This window comes from Pleurodeles waltl, chromosome 9 (assembly GCF_031143425.1).
Source record: "Pleurodeles waltl isolate 20211129_DDA chromosome 9, aPleWal1.hap1.20221129, whole genome shotgun sequence".
NCBI lineage: Eukaryota > Metazoa > Chordata > Amphibia > Caudata > Salamandridae > Pleurodeles > Pleurodeles waltl.
The window spans coordinates 402,424,659-402,442,391 of NC_090448.1; the positions used below are offsets into that span (position 1 = coordinate 402,424,659).

General features: G+C 45.1%; 1 protein-coding gene across 9 annotated transcripts in view; it reads left to right on the forward strand.

The window, feature by feature from the left end:
• Positions 1–17,733, forward strand: part of RCOR2 (REST corepressor 2) — a 164,576-nt gene that overhangs the window by 60,708 nt on the left and 86,135 nt on the right. The window lies entirely within an intron of this gene.

Consider the following 17,733-nt stretch of genomic DNA (forward strand, 5'->3'; position numbering starts at 1 on the left):
ATTATTTAGGCCAAAATCTTTAAACTACTCCTACACAGACTCCAGACCATTCGCAACACCGCCACAAGAATATTACTAGACCTCCCACACCACAGCCAGATCACACCGCACCTCAGGAAGCTTCACTGGTTCTCCATTCACAGACCGAGCCAATTCAAGCTTCGCACACACACACAAAACCCACATAACACAGGACCAGAATACCTGAACAGCTACATACACTTTTATCAACCTAGCAGACACCTACGCTCTGCCTCACTCTCACTCACTCCCAGCATCCACAAAAGCAAAACTGGAGGTCGCTCATTCTCCTACATCGCACCTAAGACATGGAACGACCTCCCTCAACACATCGGAGCCTCCTCCTCACTTCTTGAGTTCTGCAAGAAATTGAAGACCTGGCACTTTGCATAAGCACCTTCGGGATGATACACCTGCCTAAGCGCCTGGCTACCCTCTCGGGTGATTTGTGTACTATACAAATCAACATAACATAACCTTAGAGGCCCCAATTGCCTATCTCAATCTACACATTAATAAACCTCATATAATATTCTGCGCCTCAAAACACTTCACGAATATGCCTCAGGACCATACTGTCATTACACTTTAATGCCAACAGCCTAAAAACAGGAAAAGACTGCCACCAGGTCACCTGAGGCGTGAAGTTTCAGACTGGGAGTCTTTCATGACCATGAGCAGCTACCTGGAAGGCAAAGCCAAAGTTTAGGTTGTAGAAGCATTCTACTTAAGTCAGAAAGATAACATCTAAAAATGCAGTTATAGAATGCAGATCCAACGTTCAAACTAAGTTCCAATGTGTGATTGCAACACTGGGTGCCTGAAATGTATCCTTCACATGTAGGAATGTAGTCCCTGTCATGGCATCACATTGAGTTCAGCCTTAAGTGCAAAGATGCACAAAGCAGCAGAAGCTAATTGAAGGTCTACAGAGGAGTCTGAATTGAAACTAGTGTCCTACCCTAGCCTCCAGAGCCAAAATAAGCAGCTAGTGCTTTTTGATGCTCCTGGTACTACAACCAGTCACTTAATAGATTTTACCATCAGGTCAGAAACACCTGTGGTGGGGGACAAGTGCCAGCATCCATCCCTGGATTGGGCTTTTGTTAAGGGATATACCATAGTACACCTCGTAATTCTCGTAATTATTACAGGAGGTTTGCTGTTCCAGAGGGTAGAAGGTGTATACAGACTGCTCCAACAACTGCACTGAATGTGCTTAGACACTACAGACATCAAGTAAAACGAGTACATCAGGGTTAGCCTTAATACAAACTCTTGGCTATAGATTCCCTTCTTAGCTTTACTGAGCAGGTCGATGGTCTCAATGCAACATATAATGAAGAAACTTAAGGTTTTAAAAGCTGGGGTGCTCTCAAAAAGGTTATGCTGTGTCAGATGATGGGGGTGAATCCTCATATTTTTCTGCACTGGGTGGCCACACCACGCTTGAAAGTATTAAACCTCACAGAATGAAAAGGGAACTTGCCAGGGGCGGCTCCTCTGTTAGGACATATACTATGTTTATTATCCCCTCGTTGTGAAAGGGGCAGGGCATCTGGGGTGAGGAGCTGTGAGGGGGAGTGCTCAACACTCTCCCTTACTGCGCATGTATGTTTGGGCAGGCAGCTTGGGCCGGCCAAACACACATGCGCAGTAGGCTCTCTCCAGCCCGGCAACTACCATTCTTTAACACCATGTGTGTGCTATCAACCATGGTAAAAAATATTGGCTACTGGAAAGATTTCAGCATCTGAATTGTGCCCAAGACGAAAAGTTGAAGTCACCAGAAACCCCGAACGAATCGGCACCTTAAATAGCAATTGACTCAATTACAGTCTAAAAACGTAAATACAAATGCATTTTTGGGAACAGCCACTGCCTCTGTTTCGCTTTAGTAGTTCCAGCCAAGTCTGGCAGCGTCAAAGCACAGATCCAGTAAACGGGTCTAGAAGCAGATACCGAAAACAAATACGCGCTTTAATTGCAGATGAACAAATCTATCCATGCTTTACCACCATGCGGCATTGGAACGAGACTAGAAGTGCTTCAATAAACATGGCATGAAGGACAGCCTCGAGAGTCAGAGATCTGAGTGCTGTGCTTAGTTTGTGCCAGAGGTTTTAGATCAGAGTTCTCCAACGAGTAGATCGTGAGCTACTCGCAGCTCTCTAGCTACCTGTGAGTAGCTTTTGTGTGTACCACCCAGCCAAATCAGAAACTTAGCTTGTTTGAATTAATATATGCTTACCAAAAAGGAAAAGCATGTGTTTGAGACGAAGATGTATGTATTTTCAGAACTCTTCAGCTGATGTTTGTAGAAAGTAGTTGAGTTTCCAAAATATATTTTAAACTGATATTTACAGGTCAATCATGCAGCGCTGAGGCGGCATTACTAATATTACTCCCTTGGTTCCAAGAGCACTGCAGCTATGGCTGTTAGGTATTTCCCATGTAGAAGCATTCCACATTGACAAAGCATTTTTTTACATTTTTGATGGCAGCCTGCCTGGTGAACTGAGGTGATCACTATTCATAAGCTTTCATATGGTGGCCATAATTATAATCTTGCTCTGATGCTATCACCATTATAACAGTAATAATATTAGTAGCTCAGGATGATTTTCCTTTGAACATAAGTACTCTTATTACCAACACGATTGGAGGCCCTGGTTTTATATGGTCGACACCAACACCAATTTTTACTCTTGCCTATAGACAGTTTGTGGCTGTCTACTGTTAACTGAGTTCTTGGGGACCATACCGAGCTTGCCCTTGGCTTTGGGCCCATCCATTGCTTACCTCTGGCTGGCTGACTTTTCACCTTCATTCGCTGGCTTCTTATTCAATGGCTTTCCATCCTCTTCTTGTGTTTGTCCCTCCCTCGGGCAGCATGGCATCTTTACCACCCATGTGATTGGATGACTTGTGAATGGAGTGAATGTGGTCTTGCTGTCACCTTTGTGTGCCGCTTTTCCCGTCAAGTACCCCCACCCCGTGCTCATGGTGTTGCATTTTCCCCCTGCTTCCCAGCTCACCAGTTGCTCCCGGCCTAGCTAGTTTTTAAAAAATATATATTTTATACAGTTTCGTTGTATTTATATATTTATTTGTTCAGTTGTCATCTTCTTCACTTCGGCATGTCTGTTGCTCCCCGGCATCCAGATCCCCTGTCTTCTACTCCCTCCCTGCTCCTCCCTTGCGCGCCTGCCCATCCTGTCATGGTCTGCGCTTTACTCAAATGCTTTGTTGCCGTCCTGCATCGGCAAATGAGCATTTTGTTTTTAATTTATTTGGGCGATGTGGAACACCCTTAGTAAAAATCGTTGACAAAGCCAAAAGTGTTGGCAAGACCTGTTGGATTTGCCAGTGATTGACTGGGGACTGAGACTTACTTTCACATCATCAGACTTTGACCCCGAGCAAGAGACCGAAAGCCAGAAAAGGAAGAAACAAGGAGGAAGAGAAATATGGGGAAAACGGTGGCAGAGCAGAAGTAGGGATGCAAAAGAACCTGCAAGAGGAAGCTCCAGAGATGGGAAGAGTAGCATGATGGAAGAAAAGTTTGAGGTGGAATCAAGACTAGGCAGCCTTGATGTACGGCAGCACTGGCGGCGGGCTCCTAAGATACTGTGGAAGTGTATACTTCATTTATTCAAAAATTAAGCTCTGCCTTAGTGCGTATATTTAGCTGTATGCAGACCTAAAATGTGGCTTGCATCATAATTCTGAAAAGGTTGTCTGCCAGCACAAGGTAAAAGGTAAACTTAGGATTGTTCATGTAAGCCCTACTCTTCACAACTGCATCTCCTGGTGTCATCCTTGAGCTGCCTGATGGTAGAAACGTGCTAGACCCCTTATTTGCTTCAAAGGCTCTAATGAGGAGAAGTCCTTTACCCTTTCTCGAAAATTGGAATGACCCGATTTGCATGTTTCAGTGGCGAGATTCGAGCCACAAGAGTTCCATCAAAGGTCATTACCAGTGGCTTTTATACGTACCGCACAAGCCCGAAAGTGTTGCTTTCATGCTGGCAATTCTTTATATTTGAATTGTCCTGTGCATTGAGCTAAGAGTCCAGCAGGTATAGATTTGGATGGTTCAGGCTATCCATAAGCTTAAGCCTTGGGACGGGGATAGGTGGTAGGCACTACAGTAACATTTAAGGGGCCAGCAGGGCAATTTTGGGCAACAACCAATTATATTTGTAGAACACTTTTATTAAACAATAGGGTGCCAGGCCTCAGCAGCCACCACAGTGTTTTACATGCACCAGTTAAGGAAAGATTTGAGCTGAGAGGCCATACCATGGGAATGGGGTACACCAGGATCTGGACCCACTTTTACGTTGATTGCTCAGGAAGCCTGAGCTGGACAGGTTCCAGAAAGGTTTAAAACCCCTTATGAGAAACATTCTCTTACCCGGATGTAGATTGCTGATTAAGGAATATTGTTTACTTCCTCCAAACGTGAGACCTTCCTTCTGACAGATTATCAGGTCTTTACCCCAAACACAAAAAGTAACCAATGGAGGATGCAAGTGGTAAAGCCTTTGCAATGTGACTAAATAACATTGCATTGGTCAATTAAAACATTGCCCCATACAGAAAAAAAAACAAGTAGTAGATGACTGTTCGAAGCGACTCTCTTGGATCTTCTTGAGAAAATTGAAGGTGGTCATCCACTCACTAAGTTGCTAACCTTAGAATGGATTTTAACAACATCCAGGTTAATAGGATCACCATTTCAATACATAGGGCCATATGTACGAACACTTTTTCCCATAGACACAGAATGGATAAAAACCTTTGCTACATCTGGCCCATAGTAACTAAGCATCTGCCACAGATCATTGCTTTTTAGTGGCAATCCCATTTGCATGTAGCAAGAATGAAATTCAGACCCTGGTGGCAAATTTATCATTTGCAGAGGCATAACACAGTAAGGTGATGCAAACTTTACATCTAAGTTATTTGCTAAAGGTGATTTAAATTTTTTTAACTGCGACTATTTAATTATTAATGCTCATTAAATATCCACAGTGAAGCGAAGTTATGGCATTGCAGAATTAGACCGAATTCAATTATCCATTGCTCTTTCATTATGTTCATCTCACCTGGTGCCTCTTGACTGTGTGGTCTACCAGGGATCCTGAATGCTGTATGTTCTTTTGAGTACCCGGGACCTACTTCCAGCTGTTCTGATAGTGTCTCGCTTCATCAAATATAGGGTGTGTGCTGGCAACTCAAAACTTGTCTTGCAGGCCTCAACAGTTGGCTTTCATTAGGACGACTGAGGTTGTGGCATTGGGTATACCACAGCTTGCTGGACCCACACCTTCTCAAATAAGTCAGTGGGTGCTTGACCTTCAACAGTTCTGCTCATGAGAAATCTGCTCATCAACATCTAACTGTTCTTGAAACTTCAGGTTTACCCTTTTTCTCAGCCTTGTGCCTTATTGGTGAGCCCTCTACATTGTGGAATGCGCTACACTTAGTGATTTGCTCCATATTAAATTATTTTTCAAACTTTGAAAATGTTTTCTGTACATATTTCTACCCCTACATGAATTTTTAAATCACTTCTTTTGTTAAAAGTCCTTTAAAAATCACCCCAAAACAACCTACACTGAAACCAGATGCAGGATCTCACTAGGGAGCAATATAGATATGTCAAGAGCGTTCAGAAACTTACGGCCACTGTGTCGGTTTTGGGCAAGCATCTAACAGCAGACCTACATACCTAAGGTGCATTCTGTCAGGAGAATAGCGGAGGCTGGTTTTAGAGGTTATATTCAACAGCAAGAGATGTATAGCATAGCTACGTGCAAATCAAAGCATAGATTTACAAGACTTTCTGTCTTCATTTAGATTCAAGAGAGCACATGCGCCCCCAGTGTAGCAATCTGTGCTTAGGAAATATTTAGCACTTCTTCAACCCCTAACCCTCCTTCCTGTTAAGGGGATATTACTTGGTAATCAATACACAGCGTGAGTCTAGCACAGTATGCTAAAAAACAAAAACAAAAAAGTTACTTATGTTATATTAATAGCTTTTAGTAACCCTTTTGGAAACGAACGAGAATCTCAGTGTTGCAGCAAAGCAGCTGCTTTCTCTCAAATACTATTTGGTAATTGTAAAAAATACTTTGTATGTCATACTGAGAATCTTAAATCTGTACACTGTGCCATGGGCAACCAATGAAGTGCTCAGATGATTAAGTGATTAGGGCTGTTTTATCTTTTTTTATTCCATATAAAAAAATGACAGAGCAAAAAGATAAGAAAAAATATTGCCCCTCAACGATCGCAATTATTTTTCAATAAAATCCCCAAAACAACCAGGAATATATTTACATGTCATAATCAATTGATTGTGAATGGTTATCAAACTTTCTGCAGCAATAAGGAATTGTAAAAAAAATGTCCCTTTTCGCAGTATTTGCATGATTTGTTTACTTATTCTGGTAATTGTATTTATCAACTACCAACAGGCTTGCAATTCCCTTGAGGGCGTCTTAATTAATGCTGGAGTCTCTGAAGACAGTCAAACTGATATTCTGGAACCCTCAATTAAACACCATGTTTAGGTCATGAGGATGATCACCACAGAAACTCTCTGAAGGGAAAGCTAGGTATGGGAAAGATGTTTCAGTGACCACAGATCACTGTGTTCTTCTTTGACCATGGCTGATTCCCCGCAGCCCACAGAGTGATCTTGATGAAGTATGTCTCCAATGTTCTCCCTACCTGGTAGCACAGGTCCACATCCGGTGACCAGAGATTGAGGAACCACAGGTTCAATTAAGCCCTTACCAAGACCTTAGTCTTAGAATTCAATTTTAGTTTATTTTGTTACGATATATCGAGATGTGAGGCCTTCACAGGAGTGCATTTAACAAAACACAGTAATTCCACTCATTTTATTTTTCCTAATTTCTTCGTGAAGTGTCACATTCAATATGCCTGCTTATCCAAAATTCCCATATTTAGTTCTCATTTCCAAAAGATTGTGCAGTTAATCGCCATATGTTTCGTCCTTTTCCAAGAATCTCATGTGGATTGTAGTCCATTTTACCTGAAGTCACCTGAATCCATAATACAGGTCATATCTCCAAGTATACCTTGGGAAGACATCTAGCCCACAGAGTTCAGTAAAATGATCATGATTGAAATTTAAACTAGTGCTTGCTTCACTTGATTGTAGCATCTTTTTGCTGGATGCGCTGCCGACTGATAGAGTAACCACAGGCGCTGGGTATGATAGTTATATGTTAATAAACAAAAAGATTGCATCAAAGACAATGAGGAACGCAAATAAATATTGAGGAATAACCATGCATTCACTTGTATGTGTGAAATTCAACAATGCAATGGAACAAAAGAGGGTCAGCACTGTGGGCAAATCTCAGCAGAGGTACATAAGTAAGACAAGGACTTACCAGATTGGCTGTCTGCTAATTCAGAATATTGCTGTGTGTTCCATCAAGACTGCAACGCGTAATACTGAATGCTTGTAGCATCAGGGAGTTTGTATTACTCAAGTCCCCTACCTGCTGTAGATCACACATTGTTACTGCAGCAACTGATTTAGTTCCTCATTTAGGCCTAAATGAGTGTACGATCGAGGTTTAAAAACACAAAGTACCAATAGTAGTGGACGTCCGTTTGTGTTGCAGAGTGGATTTACATGCCTCCGCCCTGACCTTGCCATGTAGCACAGAGCAGTCTTGGTTGAAGGTCGAACTCTTAAAGGAAAGGCCTTGGCCGCAGAATATGACAATGGCTGGGGAGTAGAGAAGCATTTGGGTTTCCAGTTAGTTATACGAGCTCCACATTACAGACTGTAGGAGGCTGGCCTGGCTTGTAGTGGGTACCAAGGGGTACTTACACTCTGTACCAGGTCCAGTTATCCCTTATTAGTGTAGAAGAGGTGTTTCTAGCAGCTTAGGCTGATAGAAGGTAGCTATAGCAGAGCAGCTTAGGCTGAACTAGGAGACATGCAAAGCTCCTACTATACCACTGGTGTCATATGCACAATATCATAAGAAAACACAATACACAGATATACTAAAAATAAAGGTACTTTATTTTTATGACAATATGCCAAAAGTATCTCAGTGAGTACCCTCAGTATGAGGATGCCAAATATACACAAGATATACGTACACAATACCAAAAATATGCAGTAATAGCAAAAGGAAGTAATGCAAGCAATGTAAAGTTACAGTAGATTGCAATAGTAGCACATAGGTATAGGGGCAACACAAACCATATACTCCAAAAGTGGAATGCGAACCACGAATGGACCCCAAACCTATGTGAGCTTGTAGAGGGTCGCTGGGACTGTAAGAAAACAGTGAGGGTTAGAAAAATAGCCCACCCCAAGACCCTGAAAAGTAGGTGTAAAGTACACCTATATTCCCCAGAGAGCACAGAAGTCGTGATAGGGGAATTCTGCAAGGAAGAACAACACCAGCAATGCAACCAAAGGGGATTTCCGGACGAGAGTACCTGCGGAACAAGGGGACCAAGTCCAAGAGTCGCGACAAAGTCGAGATTGGGCAGATGCCCAAGAAATGCCAGCTGAGGGTGCAAAGAAGCTGCCGCTGGATGGTAGAAGCTGTGGATTCTGCAAGAACGAAGGGGGCTAGAAACTTCCCCTTTGGAGGATGGATGTCCCACGTCGTGAAGAAGCTTGCAGAGGTGCTCCCATGCAGAAAGACCGCAAACAAGCCTTGCTAGCTGCAAGGGTCGCGGTTAGGGTTTTTGGATGCTGCTGTGGCCCAGGAGGGACCAGGAGGTCGCCAATTGCGTGAGGGGACAGAGGGGGCACCCAGCAAGACAGGGAGCCCTCACAGAAGCAGGCAGCACCCGCAGAAGTGCCAGAACAGGCACTACGAAGAACAGTGAACTGGAGCTCACCCGAAGTCACAAAAGGAGATCCCACGACGCCAGAGGACAACTCAGGAGGTTGTGCACTGCAGGTTAGAGTGTCAGGGACCCAGGCTTGGCTGTGCACAAAGGAAATCCTGGAAGAGTGCACAGGAGCGGGAGCAGCTGCAAATTACGCAATACCCAGCAATGCAGTCTAGCGTGTGGAGGCAAGGACTTACCTCCACCAAACTTGGACTGAAGAGTCACTGGACTGTGGGAGTCAGAGTTGCTGAGTTCCAGGGACCACGCTCGTCGTGCTGAGAGGGGACCCAGAGGAGCGATGGTGCAGTCTTTTGTTGCCTGCGGTTGCAGGGGGAAGATTCCGTCGACCCACGGGAGATTTCTTCTGAGCTTCTAGTGCAGAGAGGAGGCAGACTACCCCCACAGCATGCACCACCAGGAAAACAGTCGAGAAGGCGGCAGGATCAGCGATACAAGGTTGCAGTAGTCGTCGTTGCTACTTTGTTGTGGTTTTGCAGGAGTCCTGAGCAGTCAGCGGCCGATTCCTTGGCAGAAGGTGAAGAGAGATGCAGAGGAACTCTGATGAGCTCTTGCATTCGTTATCTAAAGAATTCCCCAAAGCAGAGACCCTAAATAGCCAGAAAAGGAGGTTTGGCTACTTAGGAAGGAGGATAGGCTAGCAACACAGCAGCACCTCTGTTTCCAAGATGGCAGAGGTCTGGAGCACACTGGAGGAGCTCTGGGCACCTCCCCTGGGAGGTGCAGGTCAGGGGAGTGGTCACTCCCCTTTCCTTTGTCCAGTTTCACGCCAGAGCAGGGCAGGGGGATCCCTGAACCGGTGTAGACTGGCTTATGCAGAGATGGGCACCATCTGTGCCCATCAAAGCATTTCCAGAGGCTGGGGGAGGCTACTCCTCCCCAGCCCTGACACCTTTTTCCAAAGGGAGAGGGTGTAACACCCTCTCTCTGAGGAAGTCCTTTGTTCTCCCTTTCTGAGCCAAGCCTGGCTGGACCCCAGGAGGGCAGAAACCTGTCTGAGGGGTTGGCAGCAGCTGCAGTGAAACCCCGGGAAAGGTAGTTTGGCAGTACCCGGGTCTGTGCTAGAGACTCGGGGGATCATGGAATTGTCTCCCCAATGCCAGTATGGCATTGGGGTGACAATTCCATGATCTTAGACATGTTACATGGCCATGTTCGGAGTTACCATTGTGACGCTATACATAGGTAGTGACCTATGTATAGTGCACGCGTGTAATGGTGTCCCCGCACTCACAAAGTCCGGGGAATTTGCCCTGAACGATGTGGGGGCACCTTGGCTAGTGCCAGGGTGCCCACACACTAAGTAACTTGGCAGCCAACCTTCACCAGGTGAAGGTTAGACATATAGGTGACTTATAAGTTACTTAAGTGCAGTGGTAAATGGCTGTGAAATAACGTGGACGTTATTTCACTCAGGCTGCAGTGGCAGGCCTGTGTAAGAATTGTCAGAGCTCCCTATGGGTGGCAAAAGAAATGCTGCAGCCCATAGGGATCTCCTGGAACCCCAAAACCCTGGGTACCTCAGTACCATATACTAGGGAATTATAAGGGTGTTCCAGTATGCCAATGTGAATTGGTGAAATTGGTCACTAGCCTGTTAGTGACAATTTGTAAAGCAGAGAGAGCATAACCACTGAGGTTCTGGTTAGCAGAGCCTCAGTGAGACAGTTAGTCATCACACAGGGAACACATACAGGGCACACTTATGGGCACTGGGGCCCTAGCTGGCAGGGTCCCAGTGACACATACACTAAAACAACATATATACAGTGAAATATGGGGGTAACATGCCAGGCAAGATGGTACTTTCCTACACAACCCCCCTCCTCCACCCCCAAAAGAAGGACAATAAGACTAGCCATGACCTGATGAGTCTTCATTGTCTAAGTGGAAATATCTGGAGAGTCCATCTGCATTGGAGTGGGTATTCCCAGGTCTATGTTCCACAGTATATTCCATTCCCTGTAGAGATATGGACCACCTCAACAATTTAGGGTTTTCACCTTTCATTTGTTTTAGCCAAAGTAGAGGATTGTGGTCTGTCTGAACAATGAAGTGAGTGCCAAACAGGTATGGCCTCAACTTCTTCAGTGCCCAGACCACAGCAAAGGCCTCCCTCTCTATGGCAGACCAAAGCTTTTCTCTAGGGGTCAACCTCCTGCTGATAAAAGCAACAGGTTGATCCTGGCCCTCAGAATTGAGTTGTGATAAGACTGCCCCTACCCCTAATTCGGATGCATCAGTTTGAACAATGAATGTCTTGGAGTAACATGGGCTTTTTAGGACAGGTGCAGTGCACATGGCCTGTTTCAGCTCCTCAAAAGCTTTCTGACAGCTAGCTGTCCATAATACCTTTTTAGGCATTTTCTTAGAAGTGAGGTCATTAAGAGGGGCTGCTATGGAGCCATAGTTCTTTATGAACCTCCTGTAATACCCAGTGAGGCCTAAGAAGGCTCTCACCTGGGTCTGAGTTGTAGGGGGAACCCAATCTATGATAGTTTGGATTTTCCCCTGAAGTGGTGCAATCTGTTCTCCACCTACAAGGTGTCCCAGATAAACCACTTTCCCCTGCCCTATCTGGCACTTTGAAGCCTTGATAGTGAGGCCTGCCTTTTGCAGGGCCTCTAAAACTTTCCATAGGTGGACCAGGTGATCATCCCAGGTGGAGCTAAAGACAGCTATATCATCTAGATATGCTGCACTAAAAGCCTCCAACCCTTGCAGGACTGTATTCACCAACCTCTGAAAAGTGGCAGGTGCATTTTTCAAACCAAAGGGCATTACTGTGAATTGGTAGTGCCCTCCAATAGTCGAAAATGCAGTTTTTGCTTTAGCATCCTCTGATAACTTGATCTGCCAATACCCTGCAGTCAAATCAAAGGTGCTTAGATACTTGGCAGATGCCAATGTATCTATGAGCTCATCTGCCCTGGGTATAGGGTGAGCATCAGTTTTAGTTACCTGGTTGAGACCTCTGTAATCTACACAAAACCTCATCTCTCTTTTCCCATCTTTAGAGTGAGGCTTTGGTACAAGCACCACAGGAGAGGCCCATGGACTTTCAGAGTGCTCAACCACTCCCAGTTCAAGCATTTTCTGAACCTCTTGTTTTATGCATTCCCTGACATGGTCAGGCTGCCTATAGATCTTACTTTTGACAGGTATGCTGTCTCCAGTATCTATAGTATGCTCACACCAAGAAGTGGTGCCTGGCACAGTAGAAAAGAGTTCATAAAATTGACCCAGGAGATTTTTGCAGTGGTCTTTCTGCTCAGCAGTAAGACAATCTGCCAAACTACATCTTCCACTAGAGCATCTTGTTCTGTGGAAGAGAGGAGATCAGGGAGAGGATCACTCTCTTCTTCCTGTCCTTCAACTGTTGCTATGAGCAGGGTGAGATCAGCCCTGTCATAGTAGGGTTTTAGGCGATTGACATGGAGCACCCTAAGGGGACTCCTGGCAGTGCCCAAGTCAACCAAGTAGGTGACTTCTCCCTTCTTTTCAACAATAATGTGGGGACCACTCCATTTGTCTTGAAGTGCTCTTGGGGCCACAGGCTCCAAGACCCACACCTTCTGTCCTGGTTGGTACTGAATCAGAACAGCCTTCTGGTCATGCCATTGCTTTTGGAGCTCTTGGCTGGCCTGAAGGTTTTTACTGGCCTTTTTCATGTACTCAGCCATTCTGGATCTTAGGCCGAGTACATAGTCCACTATGTCTTGCTTAGGAGCTTTTAAAGGTTGTTCCCAACCTTCCTTCACAAGTGTTAGGGGACCTCTTACAGGGTGTCAAAATAGGAGTTCAAAGGGGCTGAAGCCCACTCCTTTCTGGGGTACCTCCCTGTAAGCAAAAAGGGGGCAAGGTAACAGGACATCCCATCTCCTCCTGAGTTTTTTCAGGGAGTCCCATTATCATTCCTTTGAGAGTTTTATTAAACCTCTCTACCAGTCCATTTGTTTGTGGATGATAAGGTGTGGTGAATTTGTATGTTACACCACATTCCTTCCACATGGCCTTCAAGTATGCAGACATAAAGTTGCTACCCCTGTCTGATATCACCTCTTTTGGGAAACCCACCCTGGAAAAGATTCCCAGGAGGGCCTTTGCCACTGCAGGTGCTGTAGTGGTCCTAAGAGGAATAGCTTCAGGATATCTTGTGGCATGGTCCACTACCACCAAGATAAACCTATTGCCTGAAGCAGTAGGAGGGTCAAGGGGGCCAACTATGTCAACCCCTACCCTTTCAAAGGGAACCCAGCAGTGGAATAAGGGGAGCCTTTGGGGTGCCACCAGTCTTGCCACTGACTTGACAGGTGACACAGGACTTACAAAAATCTTTTGTGTCCTCTGACATTCTAGGCCAATGAAACAGGGGGACAAGCCTTTCCCATGTTTTAATTTGCCCTAAATGTCCAGCCAAGGGAATGTCGTGGGCTAGAGTTAGGAGGAACTCTCTGTATTGTAGGGGAATGACCAATCTCCTGGCTGCTCCAGGTTTAGGGTCCCTTGCCTCTGTATACAAGAGGTTGTCCTCCCAGTAAACTCTGTGAGTCACTGACATCCCCATTTTGCTGTTTGACAGCTTGCTGCCTTAGACCCTCTAATGTGGGACAGGTTTGCTGTGCCACACTCAGCTCCTCCCTGGCAGGCCCCCCTCCACCCAAAAGCTCAGCAGCGTCTGCTTCCAGCTCCTCTGGTGAAGGTTCTGCACAGGGGGGAAATTCTTCTTCCTCAGAAGTTGAATCATCTGTAGAGGGAGGGATAGTAGATAGGGATTTACCTTTACTAACCCTAGCTTTAGGGAGCACTTGGTCCATTGTTCCAGGATCCAAGTCACCCTGTCCTTTTTGCTTTTTGGCCTGAACCCTGGTTAAAGCAAAAATATGCCCAGAAATGCCCAGCATTGCTGCATGAGCCTCCAACTCCACTTCTGCCCAAGCTGATGTCTCTAAATTGTTCCCTAGTAGACAGTCTACAGGTAAATCTGATGCAACCACAACTTTCTTTGGACCAGTAACCCCCCAACCCCCCCCCCCCCCCCCCCCCCCCCCCCCCCCCCAGTTGAGATTCACAACAGCCATGGGGTGGCTAAGAGTGTTGCTATGAGCATCATTCACTTGGTACTGGTGACCAAGTAGGTGTTGTTCAGGGTGGACCAGTTTCTCTATTACCATGGTAACACTGGCACCTGTGTCCCTGTAGGCCTGAACCTCAACAGCATTTATTAGGGGAAGTTGCTTGTACTTATCCATATTAAGGGGACAAGCAACCAAGGTGGCCAAATCAATGGCCCCTTCAGAGACTAACACAGCCTCTGTGGTCTCCCTAACAAGACCAACCCCAACTAAATTACTAAATTTTTTTTTTTTCATTCACTCAAATTAAAACACTAGATGAAGGATTAATGACGATAAGTCTGTTAATTCTCTCTCTGGGAGGAGGCTGAATCAAGAACATACCTGGTAGAACAAATCTTCCTAGGCGTAATTGTTTCTCTACCATCGATTATATTTCCTGGTATTTTCATTGCTGCCCCAGTGCGACGCTCCATGACTGTACTGACCCGCTCCCCTTTGTTGTCAGAGGAATCTATGGGCATTACAGCAGGTTACGGGCCCCATAACAGCTTAAACAAATACATTTAATTCGGACTCGTGGTCACTGTTTTTTATTAACTGTGTGCAATTGTATTGCTTCTTTAGGCCTGTCTGTCGTATTCACATCCTGGGCCCCGCCAAACAGACGTTTGCAGCATAAATAGTGCAAAGATTCTCATACTTTGCATATTACTGCCATCTCGGTGCCTTGGCTCTTCAGCCAAATTTGACAGATTTCGCCTAATGTTTAATTACCCTGCATTAAGTACTAACGAAAAACCTAACCGTGCCACCGTGAGGTAGAAGGGAATACTCTTTGGGCCAGGTGTATCAAAGGGTTTTTACCCATTTTGTGCCTATGAGAAAATGTGTTCATACTTATGGCCCTTTACTCTATGCAGAGGTACTGAGGAAATGGAAAGACGTGTCTAGGGGTGTTCTTTGTTTTGTGTGGTGGTATTGGATCGGAATGTCTGAGGTTGCTCTGTATTCTATGCAGTGATGGTAGGGGCAGAGATGCCTGAGAATACCCTATACTTCCTGCAGTGATAGTAGGAATAGAAATGCCTGGGAGGGCTTATTCTGTGCAGTGATAGTGAAACGATGAACTGAAACGTCGGAGGTGTTTATTTTCTGCAGTTGTAATGAAGGGAAGGGGGGTGTTGTATTCTGTACAGGGGCAAAGTAACAATGTAGGGAGGGATGGAAATGTTTGGGGTGTTCTTCATCCCAAGTAGTGGCAATCTGGGAAGGAATAGAAATGTCTGGGTGGTCTTTTTTTTCATGTAGGGATCAACAGACCCGTCTGGGGTGGTCTTTATTCCTTTTGGTGATAATGTAGGGAAGGACAGAACTGTCTAGGTGATCTTTACTGCGTGTGGTGGTAACGTAGAGAAGGATAAAAATGTCTGGGGTGTGGTATTGTGTGCAGTGGCAATGTGGTAATATAGGGAGGGATGGTAATGTTTGGGGTATTCTTTATTCCGTGTAGTGGTAATGTAGGGATGGGTAGACGTGTGGGTGGTCTTTATTCCATGTAGTGGTAAAGGAGGGAAGGCCAGAACTGTCTGGGGTGTTGTGTTGTGTTCGGTGGCAATGTGATAATGTAGGGAGGGATAGATATGTATAGGTGGTCTTTATTCTGTGTGATGGTAATGAAGGGAAGAACAGAACTGTCTGGGGTGGTCTTTATTCCATGTAGTGGTAATGTAGGGAAGGACAGAACTGTCTGGGATGTTGTGTTGTGTGCAGTGGCAATGTGATAATGTAGGGAGGGATAGAAATGTCTGGGGTGGTTTTTATTTCGTGCATTGATAATGTAGGGAGGAATGGAAATGTATAGGTTGTCTTTCAGGCAATAGTAATGGAGGGAGGGATAGACATGTCTAGGATGGTGTCTGTGCCATGCAGTGGTAATGGAGGGATGGATAGACATGTCTAGGGTTGTCTTTATTCTGTGCAGTATGAAATAGGGAGGGGTAGAAATGCCTGGGGAGATCTTTAGTCCATATAGTGATAATGTAGGGAGGGATAGAAATGCCTGGGGATATCTTTATTCCATATAGTGATAATGTAGGGAGGGATGGAAATGGTTGGGGTGATCTTTATTCCATGCAGTGGTAATGGAGGGATGGATAGACATGTCTAGGGTTGTCTTTATTCTGTGCAGTATGATGTAGGGGGGGGGGGGGGGGGGGGGGATAGAAATGCCTGGGGAGATTTTTATTCCATATAGTGATAATGTAGGGAGGGATGGCACTGTCTAGGGTGATCTTAATTCTTTGTGGTGTAAATGTAGAGATGGTTAGACATGTCTGGGGTGGTCTTTGGTCCGTGTAGTGGTAATGTAGGGAGGGGCAGAACTCTTTGGGTTGATCTTTATTTTGTGTGATGGTAATGTAGGAAAGGATAGAAATGTCTGGGGTGTTGTATTGTGTGCAGTAGCAAAGTGATAATGTAGGGAGGGCTAGAAATGGTTGGGGTGCTCTTTATTCCATGAGGTGATAATATAGGGATGGATAGACATTTCAAGGGTGGTCTTTATTCTGTTCGGTGGTAATGTAGGGAGGGAGGGAGACGTCTGGGTGGTCTTTATTTCACGTAGTGGTAGCGAAAGGAGGGCCACACGTTTCTGTGCTGTATTCTGTGCAGTGATGCCATTTCTGAAAATAATCCTTATTCTTCATAGTGATACAGTGAGGAGAGGGGAGCTAACTAAATCTAGGGGTGTTCTTTCTTCCATCCACTGATGGTGAAAAGAGTGATAGAAAAGTCTGCGATATTCTTTATTCTGTGAAGTTATGCGATAAAGTGTCTGCGAATGTTCCTTACTTCACAATTTTACAGTGAGAAAGGCTTATAAATGTGTGGTCTGGATGTGTTCCTTATTCTGTTCAGTGATACCGAAAGATGAATTGAAATGTCTACTGAGTTCTTTATTCAACGCAGTGATAGTGAGTGAAAGTAGGAATACACATGTATGTGGCCGTTCTGTAGTCCGTAGAGTGTCTGATATGATAAAAATGCCTGAAAATGTTCCTGTGTCCACATGGCCATACAGTGAGGTGGTGTCCTTGATTCGCGAGTGGAGGAGGGATATATGTGTCTGCAGCTGTTCTGTATTCCGTGCAGCGATTGTGATGGAAATGTCAGAAAATGTCCCTTATTCCAAGGGGTCATACAGAAGAAGAGGGGTCGAAATGTCGGGTGTCTTCTTTATTCCAACCAGTTATAGTGGAAGGAGGGCTAGGCCAGTGGCGGGAGGTCTATTAAGTGTGCAATGGGTGATTTCTGCAAATGACCCTTATCCCACGAAGTGATGCAGTGAAGAAGGGTTAGAGATGGCTGGGGTGTTCTTTATTCTACCTAGTGATGGTGGTGGGAGGTATACACCTGTCTGCGGCTGTTCTGTATTCTGTGCAGTGATTCTGATACCTCATAGAAATGCCTAAAAATATTCCTTAGTCCACATGGTGGCACGGTGATGGTGGTGTTCTTTATCCGCGAGTGCAGCTGTTCTGTATTCCTTGCAGTGATGGCTATTTCTGAAAATCATCCTTATCTCACAAATGGATACCGTGCAGAAGGGTTAGAAACGTACTGATAGTGAAAGGAGGGATCTACACGTCTATAGGTATTATCTATTCTGTATAGAGATAGTGATAGAAATGTTTGAAAACGT